This window comes from Hyla sarda, chromosome 1 (genome assembly GCF_029499605.1).
Source record: "Hyla sarda isolate aHylSar1 chromosome 1, aHylSar1.hap1, whole genome shotgun sequence".
Lineage (NCBI taxonomy): Eukaryota > Metazoa > Chordata > Amphibia > Anura > Hylidae > Hyla > Hyla sarda.
The window spans coordinates 454,204,334-454,232,085 of NC_079189.1; the positions used below are offsets into that span (position 1 = coordinate 454,204,334).

The 27,752-nt window shown below is 44.0% G+C and overlaps 1 long non-coding RNA gene across 1 annotated transcript in view; it reads left to right on the forward strand.

Moving 5' to 3' along the window:
- LOC130309710 (uncharacterized) overlaps window positions 1-26,894 on the forward strand; it is a 40,816-nt gene extending 13,922 nt beyond the window's left edge. Inside the window, exons 3-4 of the long non-coding RNA XR_008858355.1 lie at window positions 26,047-26,191; window positions 26,823-26,894. This is a non-coding gene — a long non-coding RNA (uncharacterized LOC130309710). The remainder of the gene's footprint in view (window positions 1-26,046; window positions 26,192-26,822) is intronic.
- Window positions 26,895-27,752: the final 858 nt, after the last annotated feature.

Here is a 27,752-nt window from a genome sequence, read left to right on the forward strand (position 1 = left end):
ACACATGAGGGCAGTGAAGTACAGGAGGCAGGAACAGGTTAGGTCAGGAACACAGAAACAATGCAACTGCAGAAAACTAAAATAGGAGCACATTCCTGATGACACTAGTATACTCTGTAGAGAACCCTTGGATGTACACTCTTTTTAATTTAAGATCATGTTCTGTCTTTTTCAGCACTTTGTAATTTTCCATACTTTAAACTGCCTTTTCCTGCAGTGTTGTTTTAGGCTGCCATACAATAAGTGTTGCATCAGTGTCATGTGTCTTCCTAGAGTGTTCAACTGTCTAATGATAGTCTAGCTCTTGCTTCTCCAATCGAAGCGGTCAGTCCCTCGATTGCTGTAGTTAAGAGTGAACATGGCATAGTCAAAGGAGGCTGTTCCCTTCAGCTTGGTTCATGCCACAATTTTTGCCTCCAAGACAGATACATCGGGAAACTGTCAAAATGACATGCCGACATATCTGTGCTTGGACAGGTATGGGGCCCATTCATTTTAGTGTCCTGAGTATAGTCAACTAGTGACTTTGTTTAGGTAATTTTCCCAACAAATCCGAGCTTTCTCTGAAAAATTTTGTACAGTCCAAGCTAAAACTTGTATATGCTCGGGAAATGATCCGAACATAGTCACCAGCTGACTACATTCAGGCCACTGAAATGAGTGGAGTCCATATGTTGGCAGGTCATTTTGACAGTTTCCTAATGTATCTGTGCCACGGGCACAAATCGTGGTATAAACAAGGCCTTAGAAGGAATCAGTGAGTTTCCCAGTAAGACAACTGGGAAATCCCTGTGCAGTCAGGCCAGTGGACCTATAAAGGACCCCAGGGCTGTCTATACAATAAATCTGTCCTAACTGCAGCCTTTGTCATAGTGGCACAGAAAAAAATATATTAAGCATACAGAAGTATAAAATAAAAATGGAAATTCCTTAAAGGGGAATTTATGTGATTTTGTGCAAAAATGTGCTACTTTTTGGTTCCATCCGGACACATTTACAATAATTTTCCACCAGTAGATAATAGTAAATTATCATGGAAATACATGCCAACTTGTAGCTAGCCGAGATTTCTATCACTACCCGATGGGTAGCCAGAGATGTGCTGGTGTTATTGAGAGGTGTTCCCCTCTCAATAAATCCAGCGCAGTTGTCACAGGCGGGGTTTTACATAACATTGGCATATGAAACCCTGGTCTTAGTAAATCCCTCTTATATTGAACAGATATAATCCCTCTTATATTGCGGACAAGGCCAATAGTAGTTGGCTCTGTTTACTGCATAGTGGTCTGATCTGGTTATTGCAGCTCAGCTCCCGTTCACTTAAATACAATTTCTCCTGCACAAAAATAAGTCTCATACAGCCACAAAAATGGAACCAGGTTTTGTCATTAAAGGGTAGCTCCCACCATCCTTATTTTATTTTTTTTACTGTCCCTGCCTATTGCCCTTCTATCCCTAACCCCCTCCCAGCTTTAAATTTTTTTTCACCATATTAAAAATGCCTTTTTGCCTGCCTGGTAGTGTGCTCACTACCAGGCAGACTTCCCCAGCAGGCACAACATCACTGATGCCTTCTGGGGTGGCACACTTCTGCGCTTAGTTCATCTACACAGGGTGCCTCTAGCTGTTTCACCACTCCAACTCCCAGCTTGCCCTGACAGCTATTGGCTGTCAGGGCATGCTCGGAGTTGTAGTGGTGAAACAGCTGGAGGCACCCTGTGTTGAAAACAATAAAACAATAAGTTAGGGCCATGGGGCGCTACCCCGTTCCGTTCACCCCCACCTTCGCCCCCTTGTTGAAATCCCGAACCCCGCTCTCCCTGAACCCCCATGTAAAAACCTTGAACCCCGGATGCCCCTAAAGATAGATACATACTGCAGAGTCCAGCAGAGGCATCCAGAGGCAGCGGCGGCAGCAACATGTGCGGGAGGAGTGGCCGTGTGAGCCCATGAAGCCAATGCGCTCGCTCCCGCCTGTCTGATTGACAGGCAGGGAGCGAGCACAGGCTGAATGAATAAGGACCGATGCCCGGCCGGCATCGGTCCGAATTCAGGTGTGACGTCACGCCAGCCTGCAGCCGGCCACTAGGAGGGAGACCCCTAGTGGCCGGTTTTCAAACTTAAATTAAAACATTTTAATTAAAAAAATTAAAAATTTAAATATATTAGAGATATGTTGTAGTACTACAACATATCAAAAAAAAAGTTTATGACAGTGCCCATTTAAGGGCATGGTTACTATTTTCCTTTGGCAACAATATCACATCCTACTTTATTTCTGTCTGACTAGCCTACAGTGAGAGAGATACTGTAGTTGGGACATAAAAGTTTACTCCAAGATATACAGTTCTGAGAAGGAATAAGGAACCGGTCAGACCATAAAACTGCCTGCAAATGAAAGTCACTTTCAGAATCATTGCCTTCCTGCTAGTGGTTAAACCAGCCATCAAGTCCACTCTTCTGAGAAACGGAGTCATGGACAAAATGTACACAACTTTTCCCTAATGAGATTGGTGCTGATCACTGCTCCATGAGTTCTCTCATGAATAAATTGTTACGGATGCATTTGCATACTGGTTATTTATTTGCACCAGTTCATAGTCCTTAAATGTGAACAATAGATAATAGTAAAGAATTTAGAAACTATAGTCTGCTGATAAAAAATTTTCATTTGATCTGTGCAAGGTCCTGCTCACATGGTCATAATAAGAATATTAAAATACTGCCATATTACAGACACAGGACACACAGCTTTATGGGCATTTTTTATTTTATTTTTGCTTTGTATTTATGGTACAAAAACAACTTTCTTGATGGGTCTTTAAAAAAAAAATGTTTAGTTTGTGTTCTTCAGCTTCTGTTGTCAGTAAAGTCAGAGATGTAATTCTCTGGCAGGCTTCTTATAAGCCTTTTTTCCTCTTCTGGAAGAGCTTCAAAGCTCAATTCATGACCTGGTCAAAGTTGACATTTGATCTGGTCATAAGTGAGCTTAAAGGGGAGCTCAGGTACTAGACATCTTATTCCCTATCCACAGGATAGAGGATAAGATGTCTGATTGTGTGTGTGTGTGGGGGGGGGGGTCTGACCGCTGGGACTGACCCCTTCGGCACTGCCCGGGGTGCTGCGGGATTTTTTAATTTTTTTAATTTCCTGTCCGGCCTGTGATCCTGTGACTCACGACACCGCAGGGAAAGGGAATCGGCACTGTGAGCCGAAAATGGTGCCCTGCTACACCGAAGAGGGGAAGATGCCGTGGAAGCTGTGCCAGATTCCCGTGACGGCTTGCTTAAGGTAATGTACCCTTCCCCCCCCCTGTTACCCCTTCTCAACCCTGTCCAACCTCCCCCTGTCACCCATGTACACCCTCCTGTCATCCATGTCCGCCTTGTCCACCACCCTGTCCATCCCTGTCACCCATGTTCATCTCCCCTGTCCATCCCTGTCAGCCATGTTCACCCTCTCTGTCCACCCCCCAGTCTACTCCCTGTCACCCATGTCCTCCCCCCTATTCACCTCTCTGTCACCCCTCTTTTACCCCTTTGTCATCCTTGACCACCCCCCTGTCCATCCTTGTCACCCATGTTCACCTCCCCTGTCCACCCCCTGTCTATCCCCCAGTCTACCCCTGTTACCCATGTCCACCCCATTCACCCCTCTGTCACCCCTCTTGTCATCCTTGTCCACCCCTTGTCTCCCGTGTCCACCCTCCTGTCATCCATGTCCACCTTGGCCAACCCTCTGTCACCCCTGTCCATTCCCCTCTCCACCCCTTTAACCACCACTCTGACCACCCCCCAGTCTACCCCTCTGACACCCATGTCCACCCCCTATTCACCCCTCTGTCCCTTTGTCACCCCCTCTCTGTCACCCCTGTTCACCCCCTGTCTCCCATGTCCAACCCCCCCTGTCACCCATGCTCACCCCCCCTCTCCACCCCCCAATCTACCCCCTGTCACCCATGTCCACCCTCCTATTCACCCCTCTGTCCCTTTGTCACCCCTGTCACCCCTCTTTTATCCCCCTTGTCATCCTTGACAGAGCAGAGCGATGATGCGGGCCACACCTGGGCTGTCAATCACGGTAAGGGGACATGATTACAGCACAGCAGATGGGACAAAGTGAGTATAGTTTCCCACCTAGGGGTCTACTTAAGGGGTCAGTGGAAGGACACTTGTAAACGATATATTCTCCCCCCCCCCCCCCCATGCACAGGAACGTCTCCTGGGAATGGTAAGGAAGAAGATTTTAGAAAACAATGCATTGCTACCCGTTACATGAAGTAAAATCTGATGACAGGTTCCCTTAAAGATATAGCTTTATCCAAAGCTACAAGCAAGTAAGTACATACAATAATTTTCAGCTTTTTATTTTATCTCGAATGTTCAGTGTTCTGGGATTAATAGGTAACTAGTAATCTGTTATTATCTTTCTATGATATTTCCCGTTTCACATCTGTATGTTCCTTATCTTTTGTTTTCACTGCGCTGATAAAATGCTATTTTCTTGTTTTTTTATACCATCCATTTCAGTCTTTTCATGCTGATTGCAACGATTGCTAAACATGTCCAAAACACCTGATTGATGTACCCAATCTGAGATGTATACAGCCTGCCACATCATTGGCCTCCCTATAGGGGACCTACTTTGAGCCTAGAGAATAATTTGTGCACATGTAACTCACTTCAGAAGACCGGGTGCGAAAAGCGATGGGTAATCCAGTTATATTCAGTGAAGAAGATTTGTTAGCTTGATGCCACAGTGTCCCGGAGCTGGGAATTCTCTGCACTTTTTCATTTCTATAATAGCTCACTTTAACTAAAGCAAGACCTCTGAAGGGAGAATCTTTGTACAAGGCAAATAGATCACCATCTAACTGGCAGCCATGGGGAATAAGAACAGAAATAGTTTGCCGTTTGTTGTGAACTGTCCAAATATTGACTATATTTATTAGCAAAAGAACTGTGATAATAGCATTGGGGACCTGACAAACACTGCGGAGCAAGGTTAAGACTTCTGTCTTGAATATTAAATAATGTAAATGCCTTCACAATACTCTCGATTAAAAATGTATTTGCTCACAGTTCTAGAATTCATTCACACATTTGTATTTTTTATTCATTACGAATGAATATTTCCTGCCAGAGGATAGGAAATAAGAAGTATCAGGCTACAGCAGTGTCAAAGCCTATGGTATGGTTTTATTTTGATAAAATTGTATATTATGGAGCATTGCAGGTGCAGGGGACAGGGCTGGATTTTAAAGAAAAAGGTGCCCTGTGCTAGTAGTGCCCCCACTCACTACTTTAAAGGGGATAGGGGATAAGATGTCTGATCGCGGGGTTCTGCAGCTGGGACCCCACTATCCCTGTACACCACCTGGCATTTGTTTAGAATGCTAGGTGTGGGCGGCGGTGGTCGTGACATCACTGTCACTACTCTCGTGACATAGTGCCACACCTCCTCAGTGCAAGTCTATGGGAGGGGGCGTGGCAACTGCCATGCCCCCTCCCATAGACTTGCATTGAGGGGGCGTGGCTTGACTGCACAAGCGGATGTGGCAGTGACGTCACGACCCTCGCCACTCCCTCCATGCTTTTGGAACAAAATGTTCTGAACGCTGGGGCAGCACAGTACACAACTTTTTTTTGCCATTTTGTTTTTTTATTTCAACCTTAAAAAAGGCCTCAAAAATGTATTAGTATAAAATAGGCGTAAATGTATCTATGTATTAGTACATGCATTTTTTATATAGAGTTTTATTCCCTGTGATTTTCTCATGACAAGCCATGTGATTTTTTTTCATGTGGCTCAAGGATTTCAACTAAAGAATTACTGGGAAAATGCCAACATACATGCATACATGTATGGGAGGAAAAAAAACACAATTAAAAAAAATTTATTAATTAAAAAAAAATACCACTGAGCCTTAAAATGCCACTAAATGTGATGTGAGGCTAGTGTTTCATAATTCCTTATTCACTGCCAGCTAACATCTGGCTGCAGCGATTTTTAAACAAAAATGTTGTGCAGTAAGAGTAAGACTTTCTTTTTAATATAAAAATGCTGTGTTTATTTCTAGCCTTAGGGCTCGTTCACACGGACGAATCCGCAGGGTTTTTCTATGCTGTGGAGCTGCCGAAGATAAACCCTACATTGTGCCTCCAACTGTGCCTGCTTATATAAGCAATTGTGGTGTCCTGGTACCGTATTACATACCGTACCTTGGTAGGGGTCCCCAAAGTCAGAGTTCCTAGGAAACGTGGGGTCCTCAGGTCTAGTCCTCCTCTAGTCACCCCTTAAATAGTTAATATATTCAGGTAAATGTAAATAAATGTATATAAAATGTATACTTACCTTGCGCTAGCGTCGCAGGACCTGCAGGTCACGTGACGATGGTCTTGTCTCTATGGTAGTTAAAAGGACCTTTGGAGGTTCTGGGTCATGTGATACCCACAATGCCTTGTAAAGCTGATTGACAGATGGTGTGGACCAATCCTAAAACGGCCAGCCCCTGCCCATATAAGGGAGCTGCAGCCAATAGACTCTCTCTTGGGTTGCTGTCACTGAATGAGGTAGGACCTCCGCAACTTACGACAAATACTAGGCCACAGCCTGCCAGCCTCGGCCTGAAGCTAAACAGTGAGTTTTTACAAACTTCCCCGCTTATGCTAGCGAGACCTCTGGACCTAAATATAACCCTAAATCCAGCGGATCTGCGCATACTAAATCCTACTAAGCTAAAGAACTTACAAAAGTCCCAACCATACATCAATCTCAGCTAAGCTGTACATAGACTCTGTTGTAAAGACTGTTCCTGTATTCGCATTTTACAGAAAATCTTCAGTAAAGTTTACTCAAGTTTTCAGCAAAGCTCTGGTTGTGGACAATACTTTATTCTGCATCTACCTATCGCTCTTGGGAAGGGTGGCGATAGGCCAAGCCATACAGCATTTAACCCTCACCCTGGCGTCACGACTGACAAGGGTTAATTATAACCGTGATATACCTCACGGCAACACCCCAACTGCAATACACCCCCCCGCCAAGGCACCACACAATCAGACACCCCTGCTCCCTGACCTAGGACGAGAGCAGCCGCTAAGTGTGCGGGTATGCTGAGCATGGCGACTCGCACATCGCAGCACATCAGCTCGTAGCGGCGAATTTCTATGAGCAGGCACAGATGAAGGCAACACTGTAGGGTCCATCGTCGGCAGATCCGCAGCATAAAATATGCTGTGGATCTGTCCGTGTGAACGAGCCCTTAGGGTAAGTTCACATGTTGATAAACTAGCAGTTAGTTTCCTGCTATAGGAAATCCCCTGCAAGCTACACTACTATTTACTTGTATGGGTCTGCGGACAGTCTGCAATAGTAGCAGATTTGCATACTACGAACAGACCCATTGAAATGAATGGTGGCGTAACTTGAAAACTTGGCAAAACCCGCTGCTAGCTCGGAGTGTGTGAATTTACCCTTTAGCAGTTTTTTTTTTTTTTACCTGTCCTAGTAATAAATGTAAAGGATGTCATCTCAAGTGACAATTCCTAAACAGGAATAACTTGTTTTATGTTTTAGTACTAAATTTCATTACAGTTGTTACCAAAGTCAGCAGTAGGGAGTTCAGTACACATAGCCAGGTGAATAATTATTAGCCATTGGCTTTAACACTCATTAGCATATTAGCTACATCTGATGCGGGAACAACATCGAAAGCTAGAACTCTAGATATTCATTCAGACAGAACAAGGCCACATCTGCCAAAGTTCTAGTACTTATTTGCATGACATTGGGGAAGAGCCTGGAGTCACAAATTGCTTTGCAGACAATAACTATAGTAGCAATCTGCGGCCCTGACAAAGAATGATGATATTTTGTAAATGTTTTAGGTTCATAATGTTTTTTTTCTTTTCTTGGTAAAGGTCAGCAGCAATTCTTTTCTGGATTAGAAATGTAATTGATTTCTAAAGTTTGTGCAGAATAAATGCAATATTTCAATGTGTTTATTATATTCCATGTACAATTAGAAGTACAAGCTGTGTATTCAATCAAAAGATGTTGAGTGCCAGTTAACGTTAATGGAATTACTTCCATCCATTTGTCGTTTTTATCAGCATGAAAAACATTGGAAAAAAAAAAGCAAAATAGTAAAAAAAATAAATAAATAAAATAAACTAGTACTTATAAAGAAGAATTAGTAAGAAGTAGAATGGTTGCAGAAATGGTTGGTACAGTATGTAGATATGATTTTTTGAAAATTGTCAAGTTTTCACGCTGCTATACTTCCTCCTTTTCCTTTCTGCCATGTGGCTGATGTTACTTTAGCAGGTTCTGCTGTAGTGAATCATATATAAACTTTGCAATTTCCCCCAGACAAAATAGCAGGCATAAATAATAAAGGTATTTAGTAAAATATATTTTACTGTATTATAATATATTTTTTATTATAGCAAAGAGGAAGTACGAATCAGCTCACCCCTAAGCCCACGACACGAGCACGGAGAATGGTGTGGACTACACCCAAACAATCAGGAGCAAAAGGATGAAGGACTCCAGCTCGATTTGCCGATCAATATACCATCTTTATTTCTGGACGCTACATGGATCACAGGCAAAACAGGATGTGACGCGTTTCGGCCAGGTGCTAGCCTTACTCATACTCATATGAGTAAGCCCAGTACCTGGCCGAAACGTGTCACATCCTGTCTTGCCTGTGATCCATGTAGCATCCAAAAATAAAGATGGCATATTGATCTGCAAATCAAGCTGGAGTCCTTCATCCTTTTGCTCCTGATTTTTTATTATACTTTTTTGTCCTGGAGAACCCCTTTAATAAGAATGTGCTAGATGCTTTCTGACTTATGTTGGAGTTGTCAAGAATCGCTAGGTGATCTTCTATATTTCAGTCCACAGGGGGAAGAAAAATATATATGGCAAGGCATTATCCTATCTACCAGAACTTATCTTTTTTTGGCTTCCATCGTTTGACACCTGCCCTGCTAGAAATTGCCATGCTACCTGGTTAATTCAAGCTGCTGAGCTTCTCATACCAATGAAGAAGAAACACATTTTCCACACAGTTTGAAGAGTTCAACAATTGGTAGATCGATGCAAAGCTACATTTTTGGAAGTAAGAGCCCATTGTCCTCTTACTACTTCCTTACAGTGGTTCCCAAACTTTTTTGGCTTGGGGCACCCCTCGCAAAAATTACGAATACTGAATAATATTCAATGCGCAAGAAAAAAATGGCTAAAAAGAAGCAATACACATCACCTATATATCTGTTAGCTATGTAGATTACAGTGCTACTATATGCAGGAATCACAGGTGATGTCTTCTCTGATCGGAGTCATTCACTTTTCTTTTCTATCTGGCCCAGACCGTCACAACTCTTCACCACAGAACCTTAAAAAAACATATTAGGCTCTGTACTTTTCCAACATCATTCTTTTTTTTTTTTTTTTTTTACCACAAATACCTTCAGTCTCACACACACAGTGCCTCAATCAACCTCACACACACACACACACACACACACACACACACAATGCCTCCAGCAGCCTTACACACACAAACACACAATGCCACCAGCAGGCTCACAGACACACACAGTGCCTCCAGCAACCTCACACACACACAATGCCCCCAGCAGTCTCACACATGCACACAGTGCCCCCAGCAGCCTCACGGATGCGCATAATGCCCCCAGCAGCCTCACGGATGCGCACAATGCCCCCAACAGCCTCACACACACACACACAATGCCCCCAGCAGCCTGACACGTGCACACAATGCCCCAGTAGCCTCACACATGTACACAATGTCCCCAGAAGCCTCACACATGCACACACACACACACACAATGCCCTCAGCAGCCTGACACATGCACACAATGCCCCCAGCAGCCTGAAACATGCACACAATGCCCCCAGCAGCCTGACACATGCACACAATGCCCCCAGCAGCCTGACACATGCACACAATGAACCCAGCAGCCTGACACATGCACACAATGTCCCTGACACATGCACACAATGCCCCTAGCAGGCTCACACATGCGCACAATGCCCCCAGCAGCCTCACACATGCACACAACGGCCCACAGTTACTATTGCAAACCCGACATATTTTGCAGGGATGTTTGCCAGATTCTGACGCATTGCGCCAGAAATTCTGTCTCCACCAGAATTTGCACCAGAATTTGTACCAGAAATTGCACCAGAATTGAAAAAAAAAAAACAACAAACTAACTCCATTTTGCTAAGAAAAGCCAAAAAAGGGGCATCGCTGGTGGGGAACGGGGGTGTGGTCACCAAAAAGGGACATGTCCCCGACATTTTCACAAAAACCCAACATAGTTACTATGGTTTCCACAGAAAATGTGGTGTATTTCAACTGAGGAAAACCCTACAGATCAGAGCAGGTGTAAAAAAAAAAAATTGGGAGGAAAGTGGAAAATGTAGGAAAACCTTAGAAAATACCTTGGAAAATAAATTGTAGGGAATTAAAACCCACAGAGAAACCTACACTCCACTCTTAGTATATCAGGGCCAATGCTCCCCAGCAGCCTCACACATGCACACAATGGCCCTCATTTACTATTCTAAACCCGACTTGTTTTGTCGTTTTTTTTTGGTGCATCTTTGTCTGTGACATGTCGCAGACATCGTGCGCCAGTCTGCGACACGATGCAACATTTTTTCCCGATGGACCCGATGTGGATTCTCCCAAACCCGAAAAAGGGGCGTAACACGACATTTCTGAGCTTTCCCACGTATTTATAAAGGTTTCCAACCCGAATTTGTTGAATTGTTGTGGATTTTTTCCCGATAACTCAGAGGAGTTGGAAACCAAAACCAACAAAACCCACGTGCGACAAACAGGATGCAACATCATAATAAATACCAGGGGAAAAAAGCAGTCGGGTAAGAAAGCAAGATAGACTTACAACCCGATTTTCTAAGTAAATGAGGGCCAATGGCCTCTGGAGCCCGCGGCACCCCGGGCACTGCCGAATGGCCCCCCAGTGTGCCGGGGCACCCTGTTTGGGAATCACTGCCCTAGGTTAATCAGCCACTAACTGGTACTACCAGACATTGCATGATCTGTAACATCTGTAGCAAATCTGTCCCTTGATGTCTTATTGATATACACCAGCTTCATAAAGAGCTTATCCAACAAAAGCATAACTAAGCTATTTTTATCCAAAAACAGCACCACTCCTGTCTGCAGTTTGTTTGTGATATAACAACTTGGTTCCATTAACTTCAGTAGAACAGAGCTGCAACACCACACCCAACCTGCAGACAAATGTGGGGCAGTTTAAAAAAAAAAAAAAATGTAGCTGTTTTTCTAATGCTGGATGATCCCTTCAACTGCGATTGGAGCACTTCATATGTTCACTTATGTTCCGCCCCTAGACATCTTATCCACTATCCAAAAGATAGGGTATAAGATGTCTGATCGCAGCGTCCTGCCGCTGGGGACCCCCACGATCTCCCTGCTGCACCTGGCGTTCGTTTAGAGCATTGGGTGCAGCACTGGAGTGCCGAAGGCTTGTGATGTCACGGCCACGCCCCACTTGTGAAGTCACGGCCACGCCCCATCAATGCAAGTCTATGGGAGGGGGCCCCCGGCCATAGACTTGCATTGAGGGGGTGTGGCCACGACATCATGAGTGGGGCGCAGCCGTGATGTCATGAGCGGGCATGACCGTGACATTATAAGCCTCTGTCCAGCATCGCCAGTCATCTGGCACAGAGCGAAGTTCGCTCCGAGAACCGGATGTCTGGGGTGCTGTAGCCAAGATCGCGGGGGTCCCCAGTGGTGGGACTCCCGCAATCAGACATCTTATTTCCTATCCTTTGGATAGGGGATAAGATGTTTAGGGGCGGAATACCCCTTTAAGATGTACTCATTGTGCTGGACATCTTTCGTATTTGTAGAGCCCTGCATTTGTTTCCAGCACTGTATACTTTTTATTTCTCTTTTCTTTATAAAAAAAAAAACAAAAACAAACACATTAATGAAGATATTAAAAATACAAAAAAATTGTAAATATATGTAAAAACCTTTTTTTTTTTTTTTTTGAAATGAGCAAAGTTACAGTGATTTTATTCATCACGAACTTCACGGCTCGGCAGTTGCTGTCTTTATCCTGCATAAATTAGTTCAGCTTTCAGGTGCTCCGGTGGGCTGGAAAAGGTATCCACCTTTTCCAGCCCACCGGAGCACCTGAAAGCCAAACTTATTTATGCAGGCTAAAGTCAGCCACTGCCGAGCTGAGAAGTTCGTGACGAATCGAATCACTGTAAGTTCGCTCATCTCTCCTTTTTTTTAATACAATAGTACAATACTACTATAGTACTATATCCCATTGTAAGAAATTTCATCTCTCTACAGCTGCTCTTAATAATAAAAAAAAAACTTTATGCATCATTATAGTTGCTTTAGTTTACTTCTTAAAAATCTTTTTATTCCACTTTACTTGAATTAAATGGACACTATTACGGTTTTATAAGAGCAGTGTAGCGGCCTCTTGTGTATTTTATGGGCATTTGTAATATGAAAACAACTAAGATATGAATGGATTACTGAAAACAGCACATAAAAAATACATTATAAAAGCCTTTTTTCAAAATCTGTTTTCTTTATGACACAACCCGTCTCTTAAAAGCTTGCATTTGTATATTATTCCATATTTATTTTGCTATAGAGATTGTACAGCATGGCAGTAAAAATCATCAAAATTACCGGCTCACCAGTAGTAGCATTTCTACGTCTTTTCTATATTTTATGCTGTTTGCTAAAATAAATTACCCATACAGCATTTTTTGACAATAATCAACTATAAATTGGCTATAGAAAGACAGACAATTTACCAGAAGAGAGAGCTTTCAACAGTTTGTGCATCTATTCCGGGACTAAAAAGGCGGTAGTTAAGTGGTGGCTCAGTGTTCAGCTGTTTTTAAACAGGTTTTTTTTCAAGGTACTGTACATTTGTACGAGGGATTTTAAGGTATGGCTTGATAGGATATACTGTCAGTCAGGGATGGACTGACACCTCTCATGGCCCCCGGACCAAATAAAGCAAGGGCCCCCAGTAAGACTCCACCCCTTGCCCCACCTCTGCCCCACCCCTATTCCCGCCCAGTATGTATATGAATATTTGCCATAGAAAGGAATATGGGGTGCAGTGCGCTTGAGGCTATGGGGTACTTTAAGTGCCTTAAAACACTGAACTCCTCCTTTTTGTGCCAACTTGGGATCTCTGTCTGTGATACCCAGTCCCACTTGGCTCCAGCCTCTACTCACCTTAACCCCTTAAGGACCAGGGTTTTTTCATTTTTGCATTTTCGCTTTTTGCTCCTTACCTTTAAAAAATCATAACTCTTTCAATTTTGCACCTGAAAATCCATATGATGGCTTATTTTTTGCGCCACCAATTCTATTTTGTAATGACATTAGTCATTTTACCCAAAAATCTACGGCGAAGCAGGAAAAAAAATCATTGTGAGACAAAATTGAAAAAAAAAAAGCCATTTTGTAAATTTTTGGGGCTTCCATTTCTACACAGTACATTTTTCGGTAAAAATTACACATTCTCTTTATTCTGTAGGTCCATATGGTTAAAATGATACCCTACTAATATAGGTTTGATTTTGTCGTACTTCTGGAAAAAATCATAACTACATGCAGGAACATTTATACGTTTAAAATTGTCATCTTCTGACCCCTATAACTTTTTTATTTTTACTTGTATGGGGAGGTATGAGGGCTAATTTTTTGCGCTGTGATCTGAAGTTTTTTGTGGTACCATCTTTGTATTGATCAGACTTATTGATCACTTTTTATTCATTTTTACATGATATAAAAAGTGACCAAAAAAACACTATTTTGGACTTTGGAATTTTTTTGCGTGTACACCATTGTCCGTGCGGTTTAATTAATGATATATTTTTATAGTTCTGACAGTTACGCATGCGGGGATATCACATATGTTTATTTTTATGTACACTGTTTTTTTTTTTTAATGGGAAAAGGGGGGTGATTCAAACTTTTAATAGGGAAGGGGTTAAATGACCTTTATTCACTTTTTTTTTTTCCACTTTTTTTTGCAATGTTATAGCTCCCATAGGGACCTACAACACTGCACACACTGATCTTTTACATTGTTCAATGCTCAGGAAAGCATTGATCAATGATTCTGCCACTTGAATGCTCATGCCTGGATCTCAGGCACTGAGCAGTCATTCGGCGATCGGACACCAGGAGGCAAGGTAGGAGACCCTCCTCGTGTCCTGCAGCTGTTCGGGATGCCGCGATTATGCTGCGACGATCCCGAACAGCTCCCTGAGCTAACCGGCATGGTTTTCCTTTCACTTTAGACGTGGCGTTCAACTTTGAATGCCGCGTCTAAAGGGTTAATAGCGCGCCGCACTGCAATCATTAGCCACGGGTCACAGCCGTTGTTAGAGGCCGGGCCCGCCATGGCCCCGCGTTATAGATCGGGAGCGGACTCATGACGTAACGTTACGTCATGGGTCTTTAACAGGTTAAAAGGGATACTCCGGTGGAGAACTTTTTTTTAAGAAAGTTAAACAGATTTGTAAATGACTTCTATTAAAAATTCTTAATCCTTCCAGTATCTATTAGCTGCTGTATACTACAGCAGAAATTCTCTTCTATTTGGGATTTCTTTTCTGTCACGATCACAGTGCTCTCTGCTGACACCTCTGTTCACTTTGGGAAAGGTCCAGAGCAGCATATGTTTGCTATGGGGATTTTCTCCTGCTCTGGACAGTTCCTAAAATGGACAGATGTGTCAGCAGAGAGCACTGTGGTCTTGACAGAAAAGAAATCCCAAATAGAAAATAATTTGTTCTGTAGTATATAGCTGCTAATAAGTACTGGAAGGATTATAACATTTTAATAGAAGTAATTTAGATATCTAGCAAACAACAGAGCACGTACGTGCACTCACCGCTCAGTGGAGACCATTGTGTGTAGAAGTCCGGTAACGGGAAGCTGGATCACAGCATCAGCGCAGGTAGAATGACGCTCAGAGGCTACCCCAGCAGTTTTGCACGTACATGCGTGCTTCTTCCTGCCTCAAGTGCGTGAGGCTGGAAGAAGCACGCACTTACGTGCGAAACTGCCGGCGTAGCCTCTGAGCGCCATTCTATCTGCGCTGATGCTGTGATCCAGCTTCCCGTTACCGGACTTCTACACGTAACGGTCTCCACTGAGCGGTGAATGCACGTACGTGCTCTGTTGTTTGCTACTATTGATACTTCATACTTTGTGTACGTGCACCTCGCAGGAGACATAGAGTTGGTTTGCTGAGGCCGTGCTGATATCCAGGACAGGTGTAGTTTGCCTTTTGTGTGCTCTCCCCCTTCCTATATCACTGTTTGAATAATTTACATATCTGTTTAACTTTCTGGCACCATTTGATTTAAAAAAAAAAAGTTTTCCACCTGAGTACCTGCTTTCCACCGCTCACTACATGATGGCACAGTCAGATACTGTATATAACTCATATCTCTGACTGTGACATCATATAGTGAGCGGTGAAAGGCAGGTAGAAAATAGCAACTAGTCCATTTATAAGCCACACACTTTACCTTTTTTTGCCTCTTGCTTGGGTGAGGCTGAGGCCTCTTAGATTTATTACAGAATTAGCACAGCAGCACAGAGTATTTCTGTCGAGAACTGTAGTGAGTCAGACTGTCTGCTTCACTACAGTCCCTGCCAGAAATACTCTGTTCTGCAGGGAAGCCTACTCCATCTTCTACCTGCCTTTCACCGCTCCCTACATGACGGCACAGTCAGAGATATAAGTAATATTTCACATCCACAACTTATATGTCAGACTGTGCCATCATGTAGGGAACGGTAAAAGGCAGGTAGAAGATAAATACAACTGTACAATTCATAAGCCACCCACGTTCCCAGGCCAGCCTGTTTTTGGGTCCATGCAGATGTCGACTGAGAAAGCCGGCAGAGAGAACAGGGCACTTCAGCAAGGCTCTGTGCACTGGAAAAGCAGGGCTCTGTACACGGAGAGGGCTCCATACACTGACACCAAGCAGGGTTCTGTACACTAAGGACAAGCAGTGCTCTGCACACTGAGGACAAGCAGGGCTCCGGACATTGAGGACAAGCAGGGCTCCCAGACACTGAGGACAAGCAGGGCTCCCAGACACTGAGGACAAGCAGGGCTCCCAGACACTGAGGACAAGCAGGGCTCCCGGACACTGAGGGCAAGCAGGGCTCTGTACACTGAGGACAAGCAAGGCTCTGGACATTGAGGACAGGGAGGGCTCTGGACACTGATGACAAGCAGGGCTATGTGCACTGAGGACAAGCAGGGCTCCTAGACACTGAGGACAAGCAGGGCTCCCGGAGACTGAGGACAAGCAGGGCTCCCGGAGACTGAGGACAAGCAGGGCTCCCGGACAATGAGGACAAGCAGGGCTCCCAGACACTGAGGACAAGCAGGGCTCCCGGACATTGAGGACAAGCAGGGCTCTGTACACTGAGAACAAGCAGGGCTCTGGACACTGAGGACAAGCAGGGCTATTTGCACTGAGGACAAGCAGGGCTCTGTGCACTGAGGACAAGCAGGGCTCCCAGACACTGAGGACAAGCAGGGCTCCGAACACTGAGGACAAGCTGGGCCCTGTACACTGAGGACAAGCAGGGCTCTGTACACTGAGAACAATCAGGGCTCCTGGACACTGAGGACATGCAGGGCTCCTGGACACTGAGGACATGCAGGGCTCCCGGAAACTGAGGACAAGCAGGGCTCCCGGACACTGAGGACAAGCAGGGCTCCCGAACACTGAGGACAAGCAGGGCTCCCGAACACTGAGGACAAGCATGGCTCCCGAAAACTGAGGACAAGCATGGCTCCCGGACACTGAGGACGAGCAGGGCTCCCGGACACTGAGGAAGAGCAGGGCTCCCGGACACTGAGGACAAGCAGGGCTCCCGGACACTGAGGACAAGCAGGGCTCCCGGACACTGAGGACAAGCAGGGCTCTGTGCAATGAGGACAAGCATGGCTCCCGGACACTGAGGACAAGCATGGCTCCCGGACACTGAGGAAAGGCATGGCTCCCGGACACAGAGGACAAGCATGGCTCCCGGACACTGAGGACAAGCAGGGCTCTGGACACTGAGGACAAGCAGGGCTCTGTACACTGAGGACAAGCATGGCTCCCGGACACTGAGGACAAGCAGGGCTCTGTACACTGAGGACAAGCATGGCTCCCGGACACTGAGGACAAGCAGGGCTCTGTACACTGAGGACAAGCATGGCTCCCGGACACTGAGGACCAGCAGGACTCTGTACACTGAGGACAAGCATGGCTCCCGAACACTGAGGACAAGCAGGGCTCCAGGACACTGAGGACAAGCAGGGCTCCCGGACACAGAGGACAAGCAGGGCTCTGTACACTGAGGACAAGCAGGGCTCTGGACACTGAGGACAAGCAGGGCTCTGGACACTGAGGACAAGCAGGGCACTGTACACTGAGGACAAGCAGGACTCCCGGACACTGAGGACAAGCAGGGCTCTGTACACTGAGGACAAGCATGGCTCCCGAAAACTGAGGACAAGCATGGCTCCCGGACACTGAGGACGAGCAGGGCTCCCGGACACTGAGGACGAGCAGGGCTCCCGGACACTGAGGACAAGCAGGGCTCCCGGACACTGAGGACAAGCAGGGCTCCCGGACACTGAGGACAAGCAGGGCTCTGTGCAATGAGGACAAGCATGGCTCCCGGACACTGAGGACAAGCATGGCTCCCGGACACTGAGGAAAGGCATGGCTCCCGGACACAGAGGACAAGCATGGCTCCCGGACACTGAGGACAAGCAGGGCTCTGGACACTGAGGACAAGCAGGGCTCTGTACACTGAGGACAAGCATGGCTCCCGGACACTGAGGACAAGCAGGGCTCTGTACACTGAGGACAAGCATGGCTCCCGGACACTGAGGACAAGCAGGGCTCTGTACACTGAGGACAAGCATGGCTCCCGGACACTGAGGACCAGCAGGACTCTGTACACTGAGGACAAGCATGGCTCCCGGACACTGAGGACAAGCAGGGCTCCCGGACACTGAGGACAAGCAGGGCTCCCGGACACAGAGGACAAGCAGGGCTCTGTACACTGAGGACAAGCAGGGCTCTGTACACTGAGGACAAGCAGGGCTCTGGACACTGAGGACAAGCAGGGCACTGTACACTGAGGACAAGCAGGACTCCCGGACACTGAGGACAAGCAGGGCTCTGTACACTGAGGACAAGCAGGGCTCCCGGACACTGAGGACAAGCATGGCTCCCGGACACTGGGGACAAGCAGGGCTCTGGACACTGAGGACAAGCAGGGCTCCTGGACACTGAGGACAAGCAGGGCTCCCAGACACTGAGGACAAGCAGGGCTCCCGGACACTGAGGACAAGCAGGGCTCCCGGACACTGAGGACAAGCAGGGCTCCCGGACACTGAGGACAAGCAGGGCTCCCGGACACTGAGGACAAGCAGGGTTCTGTGCACTGAGGACAAGCAGGGCTCTGTGCACTGAGGACAAGCAGGGCTCTGTACACTGAGGACAAGCAGGGCTCTGTACACTGAGGACAAGCAGGACTCCCGGACACTGAGGACAAGCAGGGCTCTGTACACTGAATACAAGCAGGGCTCTCGGACACTGAGGACAAGCAGGGCTCTGTACACTGAGGACATGTAGGGCTCCCGGACACTGAGGACAAGCAGGGCTCCCGGAAACTGAGGACAAGCAGGGCTCCCAGACACTGAGGACAAGCATGGCTCCCGGACACTGAGGACAAGCATGGCTCCCGGACACTGAGGACAAGCAGGGCTCCTGGACACTGAGGACAAGTAGGGCTCCCGGACACTGAGGACAAGCAGGGCTCTGTGCAATTAGGACAAGCATGGCTTCCGTACACAGAGGACAAGCAGGGCTCCGTACACAGAGGACAAGCAGGCCGGGTGCACTGGTCTTTGGCGGCAGCAGTAAACTCTGGCACTGCCGCATGTGAAGTTCACGTGACCTAAGCGCGCTCCCAGGCAGCCACTGTGGTTCTCTTAAAGGGCTGCCACTACAGTGGCTGTCTGGGAGCGGAATAACTGTAACAGCTCCGACCTAGCGGCTGCGGCGGGCCCTTTCCCCTTGACAGGCCCTTTCCCCATGTCGGGCCCTGCTATTTAAAAAAACAAATAGCAGGGCCCGACATGGGGAAAGGGCCTTTTTTTTTAAAGATTTGATATGACAGGTGGCGGACAGCGGGCCCTTTTCCTGGCTGGGCCTTCGGCCGGTCAGTCCATTCGGCCGGTCAGTCCGCCCCTGCTGTCAGTGAATTGTGAGAAACTTTAAAGGGAATGTCTTGGTGTTTAAATCAAGTTTTTATATCAAACTTATTTTTTTTATTAATTTTTATATTTTTTGTTTTACTATCTACATTATGAAATAACCCTGAAATATTGCAGTTTTCATTCTGGCCATTAAAAACGAAAACTGAGCAGAGACTTCCTGTTCCATCTGTGATGATAAGAAGGAGGCTGCTGGAAAGTGTTGTCTACAGCATTACAGTGAAAGGTGGCGCCACAAATAAATAAGGCGCAATGGATGTTGCCCTCAGTGCAGCTGAATGATGACATCATAAGATGGAGCCCTGATTACCATCTAATGATAAAGGAAAATTACCGTAAAGCAGTAGCGCTATGAGGGACTTATAATGCTGTATAGTAACTACAGAACATGACCTATGTCCTGATAGCAAACATCACCAGGAAGGATGGTAAAAAGAAGCAATTATTTTCTATTGTAACAATACAGTAATATATAATACTATGATCAATCGAAGTAATAATAGGTAATAATATTAGCTACAGTATAGATACCTTATTCACTAAGAACAATTCTGATTCTCCAAATTTCCATTTGGTAAAATTATGGTTTGCATTGTAATCCTAATTCAAGCGGCTGGGAGAACTGCCCTGGTCAGTGGCATCTAAACCAGTATGTCCCACTGAAGTTTTCATAGATGTAAGTGAAGTAACTTCTGGTCCTGAGTAGAGCCAAAAAAACAACAAAAAAACAACGCATTTCGGAAGGGATTGTGCCGTCCTTCTTCAGGGATCGTCCCATGCTGGAAAGAAATTATCTCAAAATGCTGTTAAAAACAGCACAGGCAAGATGGCCTCCTACATAATAATGTGACAAAAAAAAGTAAATAAAAAATTATAATCAGAAACTTTATTAGAAAAAAACATTGGGCAGTATCTAGCTCTAATCGGTAAAAAGAAATCTACCTTACAGGATATAATAATAAATAATCACAATCATTTTTTTTTTTTATCATAGAGGAGCTTGTTCAGGTTACTACGATTGAATTATTCTCATTTTACAAGTTTACAGTAAGTGCTGCTTATGAGATTAGCATCTATTTATAAACTTCCCTTAAGGTTTCTTTGTTTTCTACTATGTAACCAGGCATGTACTGTAACTATATGGATATGCTTGTTGATTTGTTTCAATGCTGTATCAGTTACTACACTATCTAACTCAGGGTTGGTGCAAGGATTCTTGCCACCCTAGGAAAAAGCAAATTTTGCCGCCCCCTTGACTCTGCTCATTGGCCCACCCTTTCACATGCCCCAATTTACTACTGGGGGGACACACTGTAACAAGCCCCCTCCTCTTGTAACTAGCTTACTACTGGAGTGACACATTGTAACAAACCCCCTCCTCATGCTGTCAGCTGAACGAGTGGTTTGGATACTGGTTGTCTAACTTTCTTGCAGCATGCAGAGCGACCCCCCCCCCCCCCCATCAAGAGGGTGCTCTAGGCAGCTGCCTATTTTCCCTACATCTTTGCCCTGATCTAACTTGTTAAGGTATTTTAATTTACTGTGATTCCTCAAGTAACCAAATAAATTTGGTTAGGGATGACCCTGCAGATAATTCTGCTACAAATCCAACCCTGAATCCACATGTAAATCCATCTTAAATTCCCATCTAATGGTTATGATTTTGTTGCCGGTTTTCCATAGCAGATTCCAAGTCAGCTCTGCTTCTGCTGCTACTGTGCTGAGGCTTCCATGCTTCCAAAGCCAACCCCTGTACTTCAGCGTCTAGTGTCAAAGTGTATGACCAATGACTGCATTTGGCTGTAGGCACGTCTACGGAAGGGTCTATGGAAGGAAGGGTTCAGTAAACCAAGACAGGAAATACTGTCCCAATTGGCTGAATGATCCAACCAATCACATGTGCTGCAGGTCTGTAGTGTCTGCGATATTACATGCTGAATATGATTTCAAATTACAGTAGCCCAGGAAAGGCCATGCTAAATGCTAAAAATACTGTAGACATTTTCAAGATAAGTGGTGTGAGTTTACCTCTTAAAATGCCAGAGCACTACCTATAGAAATATTATAATATAACTGTACCTTTTACTTTAATAAATACCAAAGAATACCAATGAATGCCTTTACTTCCCCAACTGTGGTGTTAACTGACCTTTACAGCCAATAGTCAACCTTGCTAACACCAGGAGAAAGCCGAGTTAAACCTACAGGAGGCAAAGTGCCTCAATGCTTATCTAGCACTTTTACTGAACAATAACAATTCTTTATTTATCCCTTTTAAGGACTTTTGACCTTAAAGGGGTTATCCAGGAAAAAACTTTTATATATATATATATATAAATCAACTTGCTCTAGAAAGTTAAACAGATTTGTAAATTACTTCTATTAAAACCTCTAAATCCTTTCAGTCCTTATGAGCTTCTGAAGTTAAGGTTGTTCTTTTCTGTCTAAGTGCTCTCTGAGGACACGTGTCTCGGGAAACACCCAGTTTAGAAGAGGTTTGCTATGGGGATTTGCTTCTAAACTGGGCGGTTCCCGAGACACGTGTCATCAGAGAGCACTTAGACAGAAAAGAACAACCTTAACTTCAGAAGCTCATAAGGACTGAAAGGATTAAGATTTTTTAATAGAAGTAATTTACAAATCTGTTTAACTTTCTGGAGCCAGTTGATATATATAAAAAAGTTTTTTTTCCTGGATAACCCCTTTAACCCCTTAAGGACTCAGGGTTTTTCCGTTTTTGCACTTTCGTTTTTTCCTCCTTACCTTTTAAAAATCATAACCCTTTCAATTTTCCACCTAAAAATCCATATTATGGCTTATTTTTTGCGTCGCCAATTCTACTTTGCAGTGACATTAGTCATTTTACCCAAAAATGCACGGCGAAACGGAAAAAAAAATCATTGTGCGACAAAATCGAAAAAAAATGCCATTTTGTAACTTTTGGGGGCTTCCGTTTCTACGCAGTGCATATTTCGGTAAAATTACACCTTATCATTATTCTGTAGGTCCATACGGTTAAAATGATACCCTACTTATATAGGTTGGATTTTGTCGCACTTCTGGAAAAAATCATAACTACATGCAGGAAAATTTTTACGTTCAAAAATGTCATCTTCTGACCCCTATAACTTTTTTATTTTTCCACGTATGGGGCGGTATGAGGACTCATTTTTTGCGCCGTGATCTGAAGTTTTTATTGGTATGATTTTTGTTTTGATATGACTTTTTGATCACTTTTTATTCATTTTTTAATGTTATAAAAAGTTACCAAAATACGCTTTTTTGGACTTTGGAATTTTTTTGCGCGTACGCCATTGACCGTACGGCTTAATTAATTATATATTTTTATAGTTCGGACATTTACACACGCGGCGATACCACATATGTTTATTTATTTTTTTTTTTACACTGTTTTATTTTTTTTATGGGAAAAGGGGGGTGATTCAAACTTTTATTAGGGAAGGGGTTAAATGACCTTTATTAACACTTTTTTTTAACTTTTTTTTTGCAGTGTTCTAGGTCCCATAGGGACCTATAACACTGCACACACTGATCTCTCATCCTGATCACAGGCGTGTATTAACACGCCTGTGATCAGCATTATCGGCGCTTGACTGCTCCTGCCTGGATCTCAGGCACGGAGCAGTCATTCGTCGATCGGACACCGAGGAGGCAGGTAAGAGCCCTCCCGGTGTCCGATCAGCTGTTCGGGACGCCGCGATTTCACCGCGGCGGTCCCGAACAGCCCCACTGAGCAGCCGGGATACTTTCAGTTTCACTTTAGAAGCGGCGGTCAGCTTTGACCGCCGCTTCTAAAGGGTTAATACCGCACATCGCCGCGATCGGCGATGTGTGCTATTAGCCGCGGGTCCCGGCCGTTGATTAGCGCCGGGACCCACGCCATATGATGCGGGATCGCGGCGCGGTGCATTTTTCGGTATTCTGTAGGTTCATACGTTTACAACTACCCAACTATATAGGTTTTATTTTATTTTATTACTTAAAAAAAATATATAACAACATGCACCAAAATTAGTATGTTTAAAATTGTCATCTTCTGACCCCTATAACTATTTTATTTTTCCGCATACGGTGAAGTATGGAGCTCAATTTATGCGACGTATTCTTTAGTTTTTATCATTAACATTTTTATTTTGATGGGACTTTTTGATCGCTTTTTATTCATTTTTTATGGTATATAAAGTGATCAAAAATGCACAGTTTTGGACTTTGGTATTTTTTTTCATGTGTACGGTTGCATACAGTGTTTGATGCTGTGCCATAGCATAGCATTGATCAGTGTCATTGGTGCTCAGCTGCTCTATCCTGCCATCACTAGCCAGAGCCTCAGAGTACCAATCGGACGTCGAGGAGGCAGGTAAGGGCCCTCCCGCCATTTACTGATTGGGACCAGCGATTTGGCTGCGGATATCCCGATCAGATGCCCTCAGCTAACCGGCACCATTAACCCCGCACTTTAGACACCGCAATCAACTTTGATTTCAGCATCTTAAAGGGTTAATGTCAGGCACTGGCTCGATTGGCGATGCCCAGCATCAACCGTCGGTCCTGGCTGGTCATAGCACCCAGGACCCACCGCGTTAGAAACGTGCTTCGCTCAGGAGCACACTTTAAACCCTGGTAACGGGACCAGGGTGTGCAGGTAAGCCCTCAGTCTTTAAACAGGTACTCCACTGGAAAAAACATTGTTTAAATCAATTGGTGCCAGAAAACTAAACAGATTTGTAAATTACTTCTATTAAAAAAGCTTAATCCTTCCAATACTTATCAGCTTCTGTATGATCAACAGAAAGTTCTTTTCTTTTTGAATTTCTTTTCTGTCTGACCACAGTGCTCTCTGCTGACACCTCTGTCCATACCAGGAACTATCCAGAGCAGGAGAGGTTTGCTATGGGGATTTGCTTCTACTCTGGGCAGTTCCTAAAATGGACAGAGGTTTCAGCAGAGAGCACTGTGGTCAGACAGAAAGGAAATTCAAAAAGGAAACAACTTCCTGTGTCGCATACAGCAGCTGATAAGTACTGGAAGGATAAACATTTTTTAAATAGAAGTAATTTACAAATCTTATGTATAAGGCAGAAGGCATCAGCTCACCCAATCCTATAGCACGGCAGAAGAACCTCCAGCAAAGATACAGGACAGCAGTAGCCAGCGATAAAAGTAACTTTACCTTTATTTTCATCCAGATTAATATCAATGTTCTTAATCTGGATGAAAAGAAAGGTGAAGTTACTTTTATCGCAAGCTACATTCCAATGTAATGTGACACTGCTTTAGTTTTAAATCAGAAATGTTATTGAAATTCTACTACTACAGTATCTGCAATGCCCACAGTTTAAGAACAATAAGCTTTTTTTTTATTTGCCTTTCTATAGGCAAATAGTGTGGAGGGTTTTGTGCATGCCTTTGTGTGTACCTATATTAGCTAATGTGGCAGGCATGGGATAGGCTTCATTTTCAATGAGTTCAGCAATAAAATGGTTCAGTATTTGTGCTCATATTTCTCAAGAATCATTTGGCTTTGGGTGGGGTGTTTAATCACTGCGCCTGGTCATCTCATTAAGCTGCTAGTGCTGTAGGTCAGCCATGTGAACTCATTAGACTCATAATTGGGTTAAAGTCAGTTTCCATCATATGTAGTTTTCATGCCTTTTTCTCATTCATAGTGTATGTTTGTAGGGAAATGTTGCCATGAAACAGAAGTGATTTCTTCTGTAATCAAATTTGAATTGTTTTATGAAGATGTGAAGTCTTTAGGGAGGCTGTATTCGCACATTAAATTCTTATTGCATTTGTTGCATGTTTTTACTGCATTTTGGCTGTGATTGCTGTAAAATAATACCTTTTTGTCCACACTTATGGGAAAATCATGGCAAAAATAGAAAGAACGCAGCAAAAATGTAATATGTTAACACAGCCTCAGTAGAGGAATAACTACTATATATCCTGATCCCATAGAAATAGCAGCAGCAGTATATATATCTGGAAGGGGAGGGGTCTGTGAGCTACTAGGATGGATGTGACAAGTGAAAATGTCATCCTGTAGTTAAAAGGAAGTCAGCTGGCTGACCCAGGACTTGACTTTCTTTTGACCCATTAGTACTGTCATTTTCTGTGGGTTATACTGGAGGATATTATGTGACCAGGTTAGAATAATACAATGCATAGATGCAGCTGTGCTGGAATAAAGCAAATGGCGCTGTATGACTAGTGATGGTAAGTGTGTGTGATATGGGCAAAAATCCCTGGAGTGTTTCTTTATGCCATTAAAGACATAAAAGCATATCCACTGTCCATAGGTTACTTTGCGGTGCACCGTTTGCTTGCTTGATCCCAGGTCATTGGCTTTGGCTTACACAAGCAGCTTTATGTGTCGTAGATAGCTTGGTTTCTATGTATTATATTATCATATGATACAGTACATCATGTTCTTCATAAGTGGGGTAATATGAATATAAATTGCAGCTACAATATTCATGACCCATGTTGTCACACAGAGACTACATTTTCATTGACATTATGCTGTCACTTATTATTTACAGGGGTTAGAAAGTTCAAAACTGTCTTTCTTAGAGAAAAACTATTGCAAAAATCAGACTGTATTAATATTTGCCTTTTGTCATAGTGACATGAATATATGTGACACATGCATACGTGCACAAATTTAAAATCCGAATAAGCAAGGCAGACAGACTTTGTATGTCAAGGGTTAAAAAGGCGCAAGCTTTCCAAGGTCTACCCATCATTCCTGGACAGAATATTTATCTGAGGTAAGATCCGATTGCACAGATATAAATATTAATGATATACTAAGTCATGTAACTGTAACCTTTTCCATCTTCCAACGTGAACCGCGGCTGTCATCTGCATGATTTCTTTTATAATTCTATTCTATTTTCAAAAATAATCATTATAAAAGAAGCATTTTAATGCGAAAATATTCTAATGTGCACAGCATTTTATTATGGTTTAAATGTATTACATTGTTTAGCTAGCTAAACCTTAGAAAAAAGACGTTTGGAGTCCTTTAGACTTTTTGTGCATTGTATACTGTTTTATTCACCTCACATAAGTCAACACCCTAAATGCTGTTTTGGTATAGTGGAATTTGCTGTTATAAATAAAGCTCGTATAACAAAATCTGAAGTCTAAGAGCTATATGTTATACATAGATTGATTGCACTATGTTTATTTTCTTCACCTTTTCCAGTATCAATATTTATGTACCTGGGAATTCTGTGGCTTGTTGGCCATATGGTAATTTATTGAAGGTGTATGGTGCAAAATAAGTGATATTTGCACTTGCGTGCCTCCATTTCCCACCATACAATTATGCTTATACGTTTCTCACTAAGTCATGTAGATGCTTTACATATATATTTTTTTTTTATATGTGTCTAGCTTCTGTATGTGGCTCACAAATCCCTCTGTTTTCCTGGTCACTCATTCTGACATCCACTGCTCAGGAAGAGGCGTGTCCGAGGCAATACTGAGCCCACCCTTACTTACCATACATTCACTTCCTATCTGAGTCTGCTGTGCTGGATCTCTTCATTCAATCCCTGCATGGTACTTTATAACCCCTTCCTCTCTGTTTTCCGGCAGAAGTCTGACAGGACATGAGAGAGCACAGAGAAGTGCCAGTCTGCCCTCACCTCCTGGACTTTATCCAAGCCTGTGCTTTAGCTGGGACACAGATAATAATGCAGCTGGACAGAACTATGTTCTAGATGGTATGTGAGCCTCTAGTACATCTTTTTATAAGCCTTGGTTTCTATAAAATGGAGATAAAACTTTTTCATGAAGTATGTTAGAAAGGTTAATCTTTTGCAAATATGTTTTTGATCCTGACAGTGCTTTTTTAAATACAACCATAATAGACCTTCCGCACTATGTTATGATCCACCCTTGTTAAAATGTGGAATAAAGCCTGTGAATTTTTCCTCACCTTCCTTTCTTCTAGCTTTCTTAGCTTCTACCTATCTTCTGCAGGTATATAAGGAATCAGGAGACAAAGCTGGAACAAAACAATGGGCAAGGCAAAATTCAACCCTGACATATGAAAACTAGAATTGATATCCAAAGCTATTGCTTAACCACTTAGGAACCAAGGGCGTACAGGTACATCCTGACACCCTGGTACTTAATGACCAAGGGCGTACCTGTATGCCTGTGGGAATTCCAGTCTGCGATCCGCGACTACAGGCGATTTCAGGTCATACGGGTCACCGGTGACCCGGAAAATAAGAGGGATCGGGGCTGTCCAAGACACCCCTGATCCCCCTGAAGGCATAGGAGTGAGGTGGCAGGGGACCACTCCTCCTATCTCTG